Source organism: Ranitomeya imitator, chromosome 3, assembly GCF_032444005.1.
Source record: "Ranitomeya imitator isolate aRanImi1 chromosome 3, aRanImi1.pri, whole genome shotgun sequence".
In the NCBI taxonomy this organism is placed as follows: Eukaryota; Metazoa; Chordata; class Amphibia; order Anura; family Dendrobatidae; genus Ranitomeya; species Ranitomeya imitator.
This window is the reverse complement of record NC_091284.1, coordinates 536,991,833-537,008,158: the sequence shown is the minus strand read 5'-3', so window position 1 is coordinate 537,008,158 and position 16,326 is coordinate 536,991,833. Positions and strand designations below refer to the sequence as shown.

Sequence of the window (16,326 nt, the reverse complement as noted above, 5' to 3'; positions counted from 1 at the left end):
CAGTACAGTAATAACAGGTACACTTACCTGCAGTTTATACTGTAATAACAGGTGCACTTACCTTCAGGCGGTACAGTAATAACAAGTACATTCACCTACAGGCGGTACAGCAATAGCAGAGACACTTACTTGCAGGCGGTACAGTAGTAACAGGTAAACTCACCTGCAGTACTGAACACTGACAAGTACCCTGATATGTTTGGACACTTTACCTGCATGGTATACAATTGTCATGGCTGTCCACTAATGTCCTGAACCCTGACCAATTACTGTAACACACTGTACACACAGTACTGTACACACTAAACTGCACACACAGTACTGTACACACTAGCACTGTACACACTAGCACTGTACACACAGTACTGTACACACTAGCACTGTACACACAGTACTGTACATAGCACTGTACACACAGTACTGTACACACTAGCACTGTACACACTAGCACTGTACACACAGTACTGTACATAGCACTGTACACACAGTACTGTACACACTAGCACTGCACACCGGCACTGTACACCCAGTACTGTACACACTAGCACTGTACATACAGTACTGTACACACTAACACTGTACACACTAGCTCTGCACACACTAGCACTGTACACCCAGTACTGTACACACTAGCACTGTACATACAGTACTGTACACACTAGCACTGTACACACTAGCACTGTACATACAGTACTGTACACACTAGCACTGCACACACTAGCACTGTACACACTAGCACTGTACATACAGTACTGTACACACTAACACTGTACACACTAGCACTGTACATACAGTACTGTACACACTAGCACTGCACACACTAGCACTGTACACACTAGAACTGTACATACAGTACTGTACACACTAACACTGTACACACTAGCACTGCACACACTAGCACTGTACACACTAGCACTGTACACAGTAGCACTGTACATACAGTACTGTACACACTAACACTGTACACACTAGCACTGCACACACTAGCACTGTACACACTAGCACTGTACACACTAGCACTGTACATACAGTACTGTACACACTAACACTGTACACACTAGCACTGTACACCCAGTACTGTACACACTAGCACTGTACATACAGTACTGTACACACTAGCACTGTACACACTAGCACTGTAAATACAGTACTGTACACACTAGCACTGCACACACTAGCACTGTACACACTAGCACTGTACATACAGTACTGTACACACTAACACTGTACACACTAGCACTGTACATACAGTACTGTACACACTAGCACTGCACACACTAGCACTGTACACACTAGCACTGTACATACAGTACTGTACACACTAACACTGTACACACTAGCACTGTACACACAGTACTGTACATAGCACTGTACACACAGTACTGTACACACTAGCACTGCACACCGGCACTGTACACCCAGTACTGTACACACTAGCACTGTACATACAGTACTGTACACACTAACACTGTACACACTAGCACTGCACACACTAGCACTGTACACCCAGTACTGTACACACTAGCACTGTACATACAGTACTGTACACACTAGCACTGTACACACTAGCACTGTACATACAGTACTGTACACACTAGCACTGCACACACTAGCACTGTACACACTAGCACTGTACATACAGTACTGTACACACTAACACTGTACACACTAGCACTGTACATACAGTACTGTACACACTAGCACTGCACACACTAGCACTGTACACACTAGAACTGTACATACAGTACTGTACACACTAACACTGTACACACTAGCACTGCACACACTAGCACTGTACACACTAGCACTGTACACAGTAGCACTGTACATACAGTACTGTACACACTAACACTGTACACACTAGCACTGCACACACTAGCACTGTACACACTAGCACTGTACACACTAGCACTGTACATACAGTACTGTACACACTAACACTGTACACACTAGCACTGCACACACTAGCACTGTACACCCAGTACTGTACACACTAGCACTGTACATACAGTACTGTACACACTAGCACTGTACACACTAGCACTGTAAATACAGTACTGTACACACTAGCACTGCACACCGGCACTGTACACCCAGTACTGTACACACTAGCACTGTACATACAGTACTGTACACACTAACACTGTACACACTAGCTCTGCACACACTAGCACTGTACACCCAGTACTGTACACACTAGCACTGTACATACAGTACTGTACACACTAGCACTGTACACACTAGCACTGTACATACAGTACTGTACACACTAGCACTGCACACACTAGCACTGTACACACTAGCACTGTACATACAGTACTGTATGTACAGTGCTAGTGTGTACAGTACTGGGTGTACAGTGCTAGTGTGTACATACAGTACTGTACACACTAACACTGTACACACTAGCACTGTACACACTAGCACTGTACACACTAGCACTGTACATACAGTACTGTACACACTAACACTGTACACACTAGCACTGCACACACTAGCACTGTACATACAGTACTGTACACACTAACACTGTACACACTAGCACTGCACACACTAGCACTGTACACACTAGCACTGTACACACTAGCACTGTACATACAGTACTGTACACAATAGCACTGCACACACTAGCACTGTACATACAGTACTGTACACACTAGCACTGTACACACTAGCACTGTACACACTAGCACTGTACATACAGTACTGTACACACTAACACTGTACACACTAGCACTGCACACACTAGCACTGTACATACAGTACTGTACACACTAGCACTGAACACACTAGCACTGTACATACAGTACTGTACACACTAGCACTGTACACACTAGCACTGTACACACTAGCACTGTACACACTAGCACTGTACATACAGTACTGTACACACTAACACTGCACACACTAGCACTGTACATACAGTACTGTACACACTAACACTGTACACACTAGCACTGCACACACTAGCACTGTACACACTAGCACTGTACACACTAGCACTGTACATACAGTACTGTACACACTAGCACTGCACACACTAGCACTGTACATACAGTACTGTACACACTAACACTGTACACACTAGCACTGTACACACTAGCACTGTACACACTAGCACTGTACACACTAGCACTGTACATACAGTACTGTACACACTAACACTGTACACACTAGCACTGCACACACTAGCACTGTACATACAGTACTGTACACACTAGCACTGCACACACTAGCACTGTACATACAGTACTGTACACACTAACACTGTACACACTAGCACTGTACACACTAGCACTGTACATACAGTACTGTACACACTAACACTGTACACACTAGCACTGCACACACTAGCACTGTACATACAGTACTGTACACACTAACACTGTACACACTAGCACTGCACACACTAGCACTGTACACACTAGCACTGTACACACTAGCACTGTACATACAGTACTGTACACACTAGCACTGCACACACTAGCACTGTACATACAGTACTGTACACACTAACACTGTACACACTAGCACTGTACATACAGTACTGTACACAGTAGCACTGCACACACTAGCACTGTACATACAGTACTGTACACACTAACACTGTACACACTAGCACTGTACACACTAGCACTGTACACACTAGCACTGTACACACTAGCACTGTACATACAGTACTGTACACACTAACACTGTACACACTAGCACTGCACACACTAGCACTGTACACACTAACACTGTACACACTAGCACTGTACACACTAGCACTGCACACACTAGCACTGTACACACTAGCACTGTACATACAGTACTGTACACACTAACACTGTACACACTAGCACTGCACACACTAGCACTGTACACACTAGCACTGTACATACAGTACTGTACACACTAGCACTGCACACACTAGCACTGTACACACTAACACTGCACACACTAACACTGCACACACAGTACTGTACACACTAGCACTGTACACACTAACACTGTACACACTAACACTGCACACACTAGCACTGCACACACTAGCACTGTACATACAGTACTGTACACACTAACACTGTACACACTAGCACTGTACACACTAACACTGCACACACTAACACTGCACACACTAACACTGTACACACTAGCACTGCACACACTAACACTGCACACACTAACACTGCACACACTAACACTGCACACACTAACACTGTACACACTAGCACTGCACACACTAGCACTGTACACACTACCACTGTACACACTAACACTGCACACACTAACACTGCACACACTAGCACTGCACACACTAGCACTGCACACACTAGCACTGTACACACTAACACTGTACACACTAACACTGTACACACTAACACTGTACACACTAGCACTGTACACACTAACACTGTACACACTAGCACTGCACACACTAGCACTGTACACACTAACACTGTACACACTAACACTGCACACACTAGCACTGTACACACTAGCACTGCACACACTAGCACTGCACACACTAACACTGTACACACTAGCACTGTACACACTAACACTGTACACACTAGCACTGCACACACTAGCACTGTACACACTAGCACTGCACACACTAACACTGTACACACTAACACTGCACACACTAGCACTGTACACACTAGCACTGCACACACTAGCACTGTACACACTAACACTGCACACACTAACACTGTACACACTAACACTGTACACACTAGCACTGTACACACTAGCACTGTACACACTAACACTGTACACACTAGCACTGTACACACTAACACTGTACACACTAGCACTGCACACACTAGCACTGTACACACTAGCACTGTACACACTAACACTGCACACACTAGCACTGTACACACTAGCACTGCACACACTAGCACTGTACACACTAACACTGCACACACTAGCACTGCACACACTAGCACTGCACACACTAGCACTGTACACACTAGCACTGCACACACTAGCACTGCACACACTAGCACTGCACACACTAGCACTGCACACACTAGCACTGCACACACTAACACTGCACACACTAACACTGCACACACTAACACTGCACACACTAGCACTGCACACACTAGCACTGTACACACTAACACTGCACACACTAACACTGCACACACTAGCACTGCACACACTAGCACTGTACACACTAACACTGTACACACTAACACTGTACACACTAACACTGCACACACTAGCACTGCACACACTAACACTGTACACACTAGCACTGTACACACTAACACTGCACACACTAGCACTGCACACACTAACACTGTACACACTAACACTGCACACACTAACACTGCACACACTAGCACTGCACACACTAGCACTGCACACACTAGCACTGCACACACTAGCACTGCACACACTAACACTGCACACACTAACACTGTACACACTAGCACTGTACACACTAGCACTGCACACACTAGCACTGCACACACTAGCACTGCACACACTAGCACTGTACACACTAGCACTGTACACACTAGCACTGTACACACTAACACTGTACACACTAACACTGCACACACTAGCACTGCACACACTAGCACTGCACACACTAACACTGCACACACTAACACTGCACACACTAGCACTGCACACACTAACACTGTACACACTAACACTGTACACACTAACACTGTACACACTAGCACTGTACACACTAGCACTGCACACACTAGCACTGTACACACTAACACTGCACACACTAGCACTGCACACACTAACACTGTACACACTAACACTGCACACACTAACACTGCACACACTAACACTGCACACACTAACACTGCACACACTAGCACTGCACACACTAGCACTGCACACACTAGCACTGCACACACTAGCACTGTACACACTAGCACTGTACACACTAGCACTGCACACACTAACACTGTACACACTAGCACTGCACACACTAACACTGCACACACTAACACTGCACACACTAACACTGCACACACTAACACTGTACACACTAACACTGCACACACTAGCACTGCACACACTAACACTGTACACACTAGCACTGCACACACTAGCACTGCACACACTAACACTGTACACACTAACACTGCACACACTAGCACTGTACACACTAGCACTGCACACACTAACACTGCACACACTAACACTGTACACACTAACACTGCACACACTAACACTGCACACACTAACACTGCACACACTAACACTGTACACACTAGCACTGTACACACTAGCACTGCACACACTAACACTGCACACACTAACACTGCACACACTAACACTGTACACACTAGCACTGTACACACTAACACTGTACACACTAACACTGTACACACTAACACTGTACACACTAGCACTGTACACACTAACACTGCACACACTAACACTGCACACACTAGCACTGTACACACTAGCACTGTACACACTAACACTGTACACACTAACACTGTACACACTAGCACTGTACACACTAACACTGTACACACTAGCACTGTACACACTAGCACTGCACACACTAGCACTGTACACACTAACACTGTACACACTAGCACTGCACACACTAACACTGTACACACTAACACTGTACACACTAACACTGCACACACTAACACTGTACACACTAACACTGCACACACTAACACTGTACACACTAACACTGCACACACTAACACTGTACACACTAGCACTGCACACACTAACACTGCACACACTAACACTGTACACACTAACACTGTACACACTAGCACTGTACACACTAACACTGCACACACTAACACTGTACACACTAACACTGCACACACTAACACTGCACACACTAACACTGCACACACTAACACTGCACACACTAACACTGTACACACTAGCACTGTACACACTAACACTGCACACACTAACACTGTACACACTAGCACTGCACACACTAGCACTGTACACACTAACACTGCACACACTAACACTGTACGCAACACACTAACACTGCACACACTAACACTGTACACACTAACACTGCACACACTAACACTGCACACACTAACACTGCACACACTAACACTGCACACACTAACACTGTACACACTAGCACTGTACACACTAACACTGCACACACTAACACTGTACACACTAGCACTGCACACACTAGCACTGTACACACTAACACTGCACACACTAACACTGTACGCACTAGCACTGCACGCACTAGCACTGTACACACTAACACTGCACACACTAACACTGTACGCACTAGCACTGCACACACTAGCACTGTACACACTAACACTGCACACACTAACACTGTACGCACTAGCACTGCACACACTAGCACTGTACACACTAACACTGCACACACTAACACTGCACACACTAGCACTGCACACACTAACACTGTACACACTAGCACTGCACACACTAGCACTGCACACACTAACACTGCACACACTAACACTGTACGCACTAGCACTGCACACACTAGCACTGTACACACTAACACTGCACACACTAACACTGTACGCACTAGCACTGCACACACTAGCACTGTACACACTAACACTGCACACACTAACACTGCACACACTAGCACTGCACACACTAACACTGTACACACTAGCACTGCACACACTAGCACTGTACACACTAACACTGTACGCACTAGCACTGCACACACTAGCACTGTACACACTAACACTGCACACACTAACACTGTACGCACTAGCACTGCACACACTAGCACTGTACACACTAACACTGCACACACTAACACTGCACACACTAGCACTGCACACACTAACACTGTACACACTAGCACTGCACACACTAGCACTGTACACACTAACACTGCACACACTAACACTGTACGCACTAGCACTGCACACACTAACACTGTACGCACTAGCACTGCACACACTAACACTGTACACACTAGCACTGTACACACTAACACTGTACACACTAACACTGTACACACTAGCACTGTACACACTAACACTGCACACACTAGCACTGCACACACTAGCACTGCACACACTAGCACTGTACACACTAGCACTGTACACACTAACACTGTACACACTAACACTGCACACACTAGCACTGCACACACTAGCACTGCACACACTAACACTGCACACACTAACACTGCACACACTAGCACTGCACACACTAGCACTGTACACACTAACACTGTACACACTAACACTGTACACACTAACACTGTACACACTAGCACTGCACACACTAGCACTGCACACACTAGCACTGTACACACTAACACTGCACACACTAGCACTGCACACACTAACACTGTACACACTAACACTGCACACACTAACACTGCACACACTAACACTGCACACACTAACACTGTACACACTAACACTGCACACACTAGCACTGCACACACTAGCACTGCACACACTAGCACTGCACACACTAGCACTGTACACACTAGCACTGTACACACTAGCACTGTACACACTAGCACTGCACACACTAACACTGCACACACTAGCACTGCACACACTAACACTGCACACACTAACACTGCACACACTAACACTGTACACACTAACACTGTACACACTAGCACTGCACACACTAACACTGTACACACTAGCACTGCACACACTAGCACTGCACACACTAACACTGCACACACTAACACTGCACACACTAGCACTGTACACACTAACACTGCACACACTAACACTGCACACACTAACACTGTACACACTAACACTGCACACACTAACACTGCACACACTAACACTGCACACACTAACACTGTACACACTAGCACTGTACACACTAGCACTGCACACACTAACACTGCACACACTAACACTGCACACACTAACACTGTACACACTAGCACTGTACACACTAACACTGTACACACTAACACTGTACACACTAACACTGTACACACTAGCACTGCACACACTAACACTGCACACACTAACACTGCACACACTAGCACTGTACACACTAGCACTGTACACACTAACACTGTACACACTAACACTGTACACACTAACACTGTACACACTAACACTGTACACACTAGCACTGTACACACTAGCACTGCACACACTAGCACTGTACACACTAACACTGTACACACTAGCACTGCACACACTAACACTGTACACACTAACACTGTACACACTAACACTGCACACACTAACACTGCACACACTAACACTGCACACACTAACACTGTACACACTAACACTGCACACACTAACACTGCACACACTAGCACTGCACACACTAACACTGCACACACTAACACTGTACACACTAACACTGTACACACTAGCACTGTACACACTAACACTGCACACACTAACACTGTACACACTAACACTGCACACACTAACACTGCACACACTAACACTGCACACACTAACACTGCACACACTAACACTGTACACACTAGCACTGTACACACTAACACTGCACACACTAACACTGTACACACTAGCACTGCACACACTAGCACTGTACACACTAACACTGCACACACTAACACTGTACGCAACACACTAACACTGCACACACTAACACTGTACACACTAACACTGCACACACTAACACTGCACACACTAACACTGCACACACTAACACTGCACACACTAACACTGTACACACTAGCACTGTACACACTAACACTGCACACACTAACACTGTACACACTAGCACTGCACACACTAGCACTGTACACACTAACACTGCACACACTAACACTGTACGCACTAGCACTGCACGCACTAGCACTGTACACACTAACACTGCACACACTAACACTGTACGCACTAGCACTGCACACACTAGCACTGTACACACTAACACTGCACACACTAACACTGTACGCACTAGCACTGCACACACTAGCACTGTACACACTAACACTGCACACACTAACACTGCACACACTAGCACTGCACACACTAACACTGTACACACTAGCACTGCACACACTAGCACTGCACACACTAACACTGCACACACTAACACTGTACGCACTAGCACTGCACACACTAGCACTGTACACACTAACACTGCACACACTAACACTGTACGCACTAGCACTGCACACACTAGCACTGTACACACTAACACTGCACACACTAACACTGCACACACTAGCACTGCACACACTAACACTGTACACACTAGCACTGCACACACTAGCACTGTACACACTAACACTGTACGCACTAGCACTGCACACACTAGCACTGTACACACTAACACTGCACACACTAACACTGTACGCACTAGCACTGCACACACTAGCACTGTACACACTAACACTGCACACACTAACACTGCACACACTAGCACTGCACACACTAACACTGTACACACTAGCACTGCACACACTAGCACTGTACACACTAACACTGCACACACTAACACTGTACGCACTAGCACTGCACACACTAGCACTGTACACACTAACACTGCACACACTAACACTGCACACACTAGCACTGCACACACTAACACTGTACACACTAGCACTGCACACACTAGCACTGTACACACTAACACTGCACACACTAACACTGTACGCACTAGCACTGCACACACTAGCACTGTACACACTAACACTGCACACACTAACACTGCACACACTAGCACTGCACACACTAACACTGTACACACTAGCACTGCACACACTAACACTGCACACACTAGCACTGTACACACTAACACTGCACACACTAACACTGCACACACTAGCACTGCACACACTAACACTGTACACACTAGCACTGCACACACTAACACTGCACACACTAACACTGTACGCACTAGCACTGCACACACTAACACTGTACACACTAGCACTGTACACACTAACACTGTACACACTAACACTGTACACACTAGCACTGCACACACTAACACTGTACACACTAGCACTGCACACAGTAGTGACCCTTGGCAGGTGAAACCCCTTCATCTAGACTGTGCCTCAGTGCATGGAGCTGCTCCTGTTAGTGCTGGACCTCCCACCCTCCCTGGGACCTGTACAATTAGCCGCATGTAGCTCCTGCTGCCTGTTCACATTTTTCCGTTTTTGGGACAGAGCAGCGGCTTATTCAATCTAATATATCACAAAAAAAACTGCACCAAATCCCTAAATCGTCCCTCAGTCAGTGAGCAGAGAAGTCGCACATCGCCCGGTGCCACCAGTGCTGGTCCAGCGTCCTCCATGCACCGAGCTCCTCATCATCGCAGTGCTCTCCTCGGAATGAGGGGGCTGCAGACCCCCAGACTTGTCCTTTCCCACCACGGCTCCCAGCTTGTGTGCTGCTGACACTTGTTCTGAGCACTGTTGCTCTACACCATGTCTGCCAATGACTAGAGTCTCCCAGCCATTAGCCAGCGTGTCTTTGTGCAGTGCTGCAGGGAAAGCTCCTGCTGCTTCTTGTCCTCACAATCTAGGTGATCCTTCTACTCCTGCAGACAGCATGCATAGAACGAAAGGCTAGGACCTACCTGGTCAGCTCTGATGGCGGCTGTGTTGGGGCCCGAGGTGATGTCAGATGGTCTTCAGCTGCCAGCCTTCATATCACCTCATGATCTGGCTGTGGTCCCTCAGTAGAAGAGGTGCTGGGCGAGCTGGCGGCTGCTGGTGGCCCCTCACAGTCCTGTTATTGCTCAGCTCCTCCCTCAGGGATGAACAGCTTCCCAGTATTAATGAACAAGTGTTCTGGCTATGATCTAGATCTCCTCTGCCCTTGTCCTCTCTGAGCCACTACAGGAACTGGTGGGGTCTCTGTAGAGAAGCCATCCTGCCTCATAATGAGGTCTCCTGAGAAAGCCACAAGTTCAGAGCCTGAAGTGTCCAACACCTTGTGGGGAGCAGCACTTCACCAGCTCAGGCATGGGGCACAAGTGCCAGGGTCTCCTGGGAAGGAAATGCCATGTGTTCCCCCCAGTCCTGGCTGTAGCTGCAGGATGCTGATCGACCACCCAGTGCTCAGTGCACGGCACGGGTCACACTGGATAATGAGACACCCTGCGTCCTCACACCCTGCGTCCTCACACCCTGCGTCCTCACACCCTGCGTCCTCACACCCTGCATCCTAACACCCTGCGTCCTCACACCCTGCATCCTAACACCCTGCGTCCTCACACCCTGCATCCTCACACCCTGCGTCCTCACACCCTGTGTCCTCACACCCTGCGTCCTCACACCCTGCGTCCTCACACCCTGCATCCTAACACCCTGCGTCCTCACACCCTGCATCCTCACACCCTGCATCCTCACACCCTGCGTCCTCACACCCTGCGTCCTCACACCCTGCGTCCTCACACCCTGCGTCCGACTCCTCACACCCTGCGTCCTCACACCCTGCGTCCTCACACCCTGTGTCCTCACACACCCTGCGTCCTCACACCCTGCGTCCTCACACCCTGCGTCCTCACACCCTGCGTCCTCACACCCTGCGTCCGACTCCTCACACCCTGCGTCCTCACACCCTGCATCCTCACACCCTGCGTCCTCACACCCTGCGTCCTCACACCCTGCGTCCTCACACCCTGCATCCGACTCCTCACACCCTGCGTCCTCACACCCTGTGTCCTCATACCCTGTGTCCTCACACACCCTGTGTCCTCACACCCTGCGTCCTCACACCCTGCGTCCTCACACCCTGCATCCTAACACCCTGCGTCCTCACACCCTGCATCCTAACACCCTGCGTCCTCACACCCTGCATCCTCACACCCTGCGTCCTCACACCCTGCGTCCTCACACCCTGCGTCCTCACACCCTGCGTCCTCACACCCTGCGTCCTCACACCCTGCGTCCGACTCCTCACACCCTGCGTCCTCACACCCTGTGTCCTCATACCCTGTGTCCTCACACACCCTGTGTCCTCACACCCTGCGTCCTCACACCCTGCGTCCTCACACCCTGCATCCTAACACCCTGCGTCCTCACACCCTGCATCCTAACACCCTGCGTCCTCACACCCTGCATCCTCACACCCTGCGTCCTCACACCCTGCGTCCTCACACCCTGCGTCCTCACACCCTGCGTCCTCACACCCTGCGTCCGACTCCTCACACCCTGCGTCCTCACACCCTGTGTCCTCATACCCTGTGTCCTCACACACCCTGTGTCCTCACACCCTGTGTCCTCACACCCTGCGTCCTATGTGTCATCTCTTACAGCAGCCAAATTGGGAGTGCGCCTCTCATTTCCTTAAGAGAATCATTGTCCCTGTACCAGATTTATAGCTGGGTCCTGGGCTGCATTTGTGGAACAAGCTGCTTTATTGGATACGTATAGATGGCTTCCAGCATGTGCTCAGTAGGAAGCCCAGCACTGAACACTTTAGTCTTTGTAGGTTCTGCAGTAACATTACTATTGGTGCTGAAGAAGTGGCGAACTGTACACATGAGAAGTGTCTCTGGATGAGAACTGCCCTGGACAAGTAGCAGCAAGTGTTTGTATCACTATTGGCATAATAAACAATTGATATGAAAGACTAGTCTGTTTATTAATTGTACCTACAGATAATACATGATAGAGATAGCAAAGCAAAAGAGGGGAGAAGCCAGCGCTGCCTATGGTTAAAACGCAATACATGAAGTGCAAATGCACATATTAATTTCTAACTGTATTTTCAAAATGAGACATTTAGCAAACAGTTGATCAATTCTTTGAGCCACCCCGCCTCTTCACGGCAATCTCATATTGGGGCAGTCCTACACTACGTTTTTTATATTCGCTGTGCCATAAAGGCCTCCTAAATGAACTAAAAGCAAGACCACATTAAAAGCATGCTGTACCTGGAGCATATACTGAGTCACCCCCATGGCGCCAGAGTAGGCAAGCGAGGATAAAGGTTGACCAAGTCCAGGCATAGACATTTCAGGTCCAACCTCCACACTGCCCAGCCAGCACCACAGATGATAGATATAGGTAGATAATAGACGGATAACATATAGATGGATAAATAGAATAGATAAAAGATAGATAGATAACAGATGGATAACTTATAGATAAATAGAATAGATAAATGATAGTTAGAAAATATTTAGAATCTAATATATAATTGCCTAGAATACTACTTCCTGCAATTTGTGCCAACTTCCTGTCCGGAGCTAATGTCCGGAGCTAATGTCCGGAGCTAATGTCCGGAGATAATGTCCGGAGATAAGTGACGTCAACAGTGTCCAGTGTCTGATTGGTTGCCGCCTGCTGCGAGCGACCAATCAGAAACGTGCCGTACTGTGACACACTCCGCCCGCCATTTTGGTGTGATTTTTGAATTTTTACCTCACAGCAAGTTTCTACTGCTTGGAGGCGGGCCCAGTGACGTTGCTCTTCAAGCTCCTGCCAAATTTCGTCAAAAAAATGATAATACCATTTACCAAAACTATATATATTTAGTTGTGAAGGGGTTCAGTGACATTTTCACACCAATTTTGAACTTTTGTTTGGTGTTTTCTCCATATACTGCCTATTATTCACTGACTGTTATACTGAGAGACTGCCGTTTATTAACCTCTTCTTTGCCACATTGGGTATATTGCTCTATTATTTGCCACATAAGGACATTGTCCATTATTGCCCAGCAATTTCTCTGCAATATAAACTGCCTATTTATTAATATCTGCATTCCTGCAAAGAACTATTGCCTATTATTAACTGGCTATTTTCCTACTACCTGACATTGTTCTTCAGCAAAGAACCGTTGTTGTGGCATTTGCCACAACACGCAAAGTTGTCGTCTGATGTCTTTCATCCCTCCCCTCATAAGCATGTTCATGGATCCTGTGTAACTGTACCTTAAATAACAAGAATTGTCAAGAGCTGGTGAGTGCAGCCATTTTTTGTTCTTTCTTACTATTATTTATTAATTGTATTATTCTTACATTTGAATAAATAAAGTATATATGGATTCTAGACTCCCGATTCTTTAGAATCGGGCTGCCATCTAGTAGATATATAAATAGATATGTAAATACATAAAATATAGATAGATAGAATAGATAGCTAATAGATAGATAAATTATAGATAAAAGATTTATAGGATAGATAGATAGATAGATAGATATGAGAATGATAGATATGAGAATGTTAGATAGATAGATAGATAGATAGATAGATAGATAGATATGAGAATGATAGATACGATAGATAGATAGATAGATAGATAGATAGATAGATAGATAGATAGATAGATAGATAGATAGATAGACAGATAAATAGATACATTTTCATGACGTTGAGCCTCAGTGGACTATTAAATCATATTTTTTCTACTTCGGCAATATGGAATGCTGCCTTCATTTTTTACTATATTGTGAAGGATTGGTCTATGCCTGGAAGGCTTGGCGCCCGACTACCTAAATTGTTTGCTAGTGTTGCTTGCAAATCTATTTTATATAGATAGACAGATAGACAGATAGACAGATAAATTATAGATAAATGAATACTCAAGAGTATTTTGCTGTGATTACATTGCTTTTGTTGCTTTTTGATGCTTTTTTCCTTTTTATGTATTTTTGGTGCAGATTTGATGTAGTATTCTTAATGCGTTTTTTGTGCTTAACTGTTGGTATTCTGAACTTAATAACACAATTGTGTTTTCTAGAAGCTTTTTTTTATGCTTTCCTTACACGCCCATAAAAGTACACAAGCACCACAGTCGTACAGTTTCAGGAGCATTTTTAAAAGCATCGGGGGCATGAGTTTTTATGAAGTCACATCCACTTTGCTTGAACGGTTTCTGCACAAATAAACTCAGTGGATAAATTACGCTAGATGTGAACATGGCCCAGGTCATGCGGTTGGAAAACGTTTCTATTTAGGAATTTGCGTCAGCATTTTGGAAACAGGAAATTTGACTTTGCATTCTGATTTTGCACCAATAGGGGTCAGTATGTTTCCACAATGAACGCTGGATCGCTGTGGAATAATTGTGATATGTCTTTGTCTCATCTGTGGGTGGAGCAATTACGCTATAAATGCACCATTTATTATCCCACCGCTTAACAAAGGTGATCTGGAATGCCAGGCATTGTCTTTCTATTAGCTGACCAGTGTATGTTGGAAAATACATTGTTGGCACAAGTTCGTCATTTCTTGGAAACATTTACGGTAACTCAGCGTGCCGTTAACATAGTCCTGTATGTAACAATGGGCCTGTAAAACCAGTTCTAGTGTGAAGTGTACTGCATGCTGTGGGAAATAGGGAATATATCAAAAGGGTCAGTGTAATAAAAAAAAAATCCCACTGAACAATGCAGATGTGTGAAAATGGAAAATGTTAACAATAG

The 16,326-nt window shown here is 46.2% G+C and overlaps 1 protein-coding gene across 1 annotated transcript in view; it reads right to left on the bottom strand.

Moving 5' to 3' along the window:
• Window positions 1–12,080, bottom strand: part of GABRA5 (gamma-aminobutyric acid type A receptor subunit alpha5) — a 349,153-nt gene extending 337,073 nt beyond the window's left edge. Inside the window, exon 1 of the mRNA XM_069757828.1 lies at window positions 11,527–12,080. The gene's annotated coding sequence lies outside the window, so the exon portion shown is untranslated. The remainder of the gene's footprint in view (window positions 1–11,526) is intronic.
• Between the last annotated feature and the right edge of the window lie 4,246 nt (window positions 12,081–16,326).